This window comes from Rhopalosiphum maidis, chromosome 3, assembly GCF_003676215.2.
Source record: "Rhopalosiphum maidis isolate BTI-1 chromosome 3, ASM367621v3, whole genome shotgun sequence".
Classification (NCBI taxonomy): Eukaryota; Metazoa; Arthropoda; class Insecta; order Hemiptera; family Aphididae; genus Rhopalosiphum; species Rhopalosiphum maidis.
Genome location: NC_040879.1, coordinates 60,098,261 through 60,102,634, shown reverse-complemented (window position 1 = coordinate 60,102,634; position 4,374 = coordinate 60,098,261). Strand labels below are relative to the sequence as shown.

The following is a 4,374-nucleotide window of genomic DNA, read 5'->3' as shown; positions in this document are numbered from 1 at the left end:
ACATTTGAAAATTTATCTTCAGATTTAATTAACAATCAAATAAAATCGTGCCTTTTTTTATAAAAAAAAATAGTTTACATCACACCAAAAACACTTTGTTATAATTCCATAAAAAAAAGCTAAGTTAAAAAATTCCTCTAGTGACATTACATTTTAATAGGTAATGATTAAACCTATAAAAGAAGTGATATAAATTGGAAACTAAATAAAATGCTATTTTGTAATATTATAAATACTTATGACGACAAATAAGATCAATTGTAAATTTGTAAAGTTAAACACTTAGTCAAAATATTGCAGTTTATCTACTTGGCAGGATGTGCAAGTATACAATAAATAAGTAACCACCATAGTAAATTTCATAAATAAATTAATAACTTATAAACAATATGTTGACCAAAAGTTTAACTTTATAATCGATCTTATTTGTCTTCATAGGTATTCGTATCATTAAAAATAACATTTTAATTAGTTTCCATATTATTTTATCAAGTTTTTTAAATGTTTAATAATTAACTATTAATTAATGTAATGTCACTGCAGACATTTTTTTAACTTAGCTTTATTTACACAGAAATATAACGTAGTGCTTTTGATGTGATAATATATAAACTGTAATACTTATGTATTAATATAAAAGTTAATGAAATTGGAATTTAAAAAAGTTTAATTCAAATGGAAAAAATTCTACAATAATTTTCAAATGTATTGTTTCTTATGAAATGTTGGATTTATTTTGTTAAATATATACATTATATATGTTGAAAATCTTAGTTATATTCAAAATAATCGGGAAAACATACAACAAGGTAAGGGGAATTCTAAAGCAAAACCATTAAAAAAAAAATGGATTTGGTTTTTTTGGTGTAACTGAAAAACCTATAGCTGCAGATATTTAAAATTATCACATTTTTATAAGTTAAATTTTAAAAAAAATTCAAAAAAATTATTTTTTAGCTATTTACAAGCGTAAGAAACTATTTAATTTTTATAAGTTTTTAATACAAATATCAATGAAAAGTATTTGTATATATTAATAGCATTTATTAGGTCAAAAACCTTGAAAATTTATTACAAGACCATAAACAGTTGTACATAAGAATAACTTTAAAAATATTGATTTCGTTAAAATCACGGAAATTAGAAATTGTTTGTGGTAGAACTGTAGAAGATGTAATATAAAATGTAATAAAAACAAAATAATATGTATAGCTACAAATATAAATAGTACACTATGAACGACTGCCGAAAATATTTTATTTCTTTGAAAACTACGGAATTCCATCGCCTGTATTATGTAACCAACACATAAAATATACAATCGCGTAGTGTGCGTTAGACCTTTATTTTGTACAGAACACGTTTGGTTTGGATTGTATTATATATATAAATACTATATAGGTTTTAGGGAGGGTTGTCGTAATAAATTATAATGCATATAAACGTGTTGTGTGTTCTTTCTTCTTTATAAAACATATGTTGAAAATAATTGTATATAAATATTATATTTTTATATTCCATTATCCAATATATGTATATATCATATAGATTTTCAATACAAAAATATTATCAGCAGAAAAAAATAAATATGAAAAAAATATATGTTAATATATTATAATATATAATAATTTAATGTATGTTCTAATATAAAAAAAGAAGTTTGTATCTCCACATAGGACATTCCTAAAGTAGTACAAAATGAATATATTATTTGAAAATATGGTCTAAACTATATAAACTATACTTAAAAATTCTATAAATCACAATTTAAATACATTTATTATTTAAGGAAAAAATGGGGGAAAGCATAAACGATGAATCACTCTTTATATATTATTAGTAAATACACATATATGTTAATATGGCATAGGTGTATATATTTAATATAGGTATGTATAGTGTATACTATACGTATATATTTTTAATAATTATTGTTATATTATTTAATAATTAAATATATTTTTTGCTTTATTAAAAAAAAAATATTTTACTATGAGTTGAATGAAATAGTTTTTATTTTTCAATGTTTCAACCGGCATCGAAAATTTCTAGTGTAAGCGTGATAAAAGCATGATGTTTCTAAACAGATAAGTGCATTCAATAAGTGTATCATAAAATGAATATTATAAGAATAGAAAATGAATTTCTATCTATGATAATTAAGTTGTACTTTAATACATTAAAAATTAGGACGAGTAGTTTATCAATATTATTGTATTATTGTAAAAATTGCATATTATATTATTTATATTAATTATATAATTCATGAAAATATGAAATGTAAAAACATATTGTACGAGTTCAAATTACATTTGAACCGCGTTAATGTGTTCATACGCAATATGATTTATATAAGAAAGTACATTTAGACATAATATTAAATATTAATTTATATAAAAAATTACATATTTTATATTTTTATTAAGTTATAGTTGTATTATTAATTAAAGTAAAATGTAAGTTTACGTTTAGTTTTATTTATGAAATTTTGAAAATCAAAAGTTTATAGTGGTCTTACTATTAAATATCAGAAAGAAAAAAAGAAAAATATTATAAAGTTTTCGAAAAGCATGAAACAAATTTTTTGAAAAAGTCAATACTTGATGAAATAATTATTGTTTAATGATAAAAGAATCACCTGTTTATACAGGTTTATATTTATATATATATAGCTATATATACATTTGAAAATTTGGATTCTTCTATTTTCCTATCAAACAAAAAATGTTTATCCATCTACAAATTTATTTATTATATAATACTAAAATTATTATGGTATGAAGAACTTAATATTATATTCTGACGTTAAAGTTGATTCGTTGATTTATAATAATATTATTATATGAAAAATCTAATGATAGTTACCGTATTGAGAAAACATCTTTACTTACGTCTTGTTATTTGTTATAAAATATTAAAATATCTCATGACAAATAATAAGTTACAGCTTTTTTATACAATTTTAATAATATTAATGGTGACCACAGTCCACCCTAAACTTGAACCAGGTCAAAGCCTTGGTATTTTGCATGTTCAAGCGGTTTCTGATACATCAGAAGCTAGCCGTCCTGAGCACCTCTTTTCAGGTCAGCCTTAGCCCGTCACCCTCTATATTTGTTCTGTATCTTCACCGCTCGTTGGCCTCGGCTGCTCGCCGCATCCTTTCTTCCTGCTCCTTGAGCGTCAAGATATCCACCACCATCTTGTAGAAGATTCTAAAGTCTCTTCCGCCTCCTTTAGTGCGAGACACCTCTCCTGTTGGTCTACAGAGAGGTCCTCGGAGCCTGGCTCGCAAAGGATGTCAGGCATGTCTTCGACCGCGGGAGAGTGGCCCACACGTGCGCGGAGCTCTTCCCGCAGACCGTCCCAGTTCGGGCTACAGAATAGATTGTGCTCAGTGGTGTTCGACATGCACGGGTATTGCATGCACCTCGAGGTGAGAGCCCGGCCCATGCGGTGGAGGTACTGTTGGAAGCAACCGTTGCCAGAAAGGGCCAGGGTCATCTGGTACATCCAGGGCACCTTAGGGATGGTCTGGTATGAGCCGGTGGGTCCACGGCGCTTTCCCGGAACGCATCAACCTGCTGTTTCACTCACTGAGGGTGTTCTTCCTATCAGCCATAATAATCACACCTAAAACACTTAGTTATAACTCTGTGTAAAAAAAGCTAATCCCACAAAATTTTGGTCAACTATATTTTGCTCATTTAAACTTTAAATACTTATAACTAATAAACTTCTAGTACGAAATTTGATTTTTGAAAATAAATAATCATTTATATTCTGCTATTGAATACAAATTAAAAATGGATGTTATCATTAAAAATAGTAACAACAACAAAAAGTAAAAAATGTCTATGAATATTATTTTGCAATAAAGCGAGTAATAATGTGTAGGTACCATAATATATGTTCGAATTGCAATTAATTGTAACATGGAAACTATTATTTTTTTTTCAATATTAAGTGATTAAAATAAAAATTTTACGGCAAGCGCCAGCCTCATAATATTACGATAGATAATAATATTTAACTACGTTTAACCGATATGAAACTACATTTATTATTATTTAAGTACGCAATTTACATGTAAATTATGTCCTTAGCAGGCCTAAAATTGTGTGCAGTATCTAATATTAAGTGTGTAGTAATTTTTCGGATTTTATAAATTTTTATTTTATTAATATTCAATATTTATTATTGAAAATTATTAATTAGTAAAGCACGGATGGAGTACTAAAAAATTAGTAAAACTGATTGCAGTATTACACTATTACACTAAAAACTACCAAAAATTGCATTAAAAAATAAAAGTGTTTTGTTATAAATGTTTTAAATTGACTGTTATAATCTCAAATTCTACCAAAAATATAA

General features: G+C 25.9%; 1 pseudogene; it reads right to left on the bottom strand.

Annotated features, from left to right (window-relative positions):
• Positions 1–3,127: 3,127 nt before the first annotated feature.
• LOC113557577 lies at positions 3,128–3,504 on the bottom strand (annotated as a pseudogene).
• Positions 3,505–4,374: the final 870 nt, after the last annotated feature.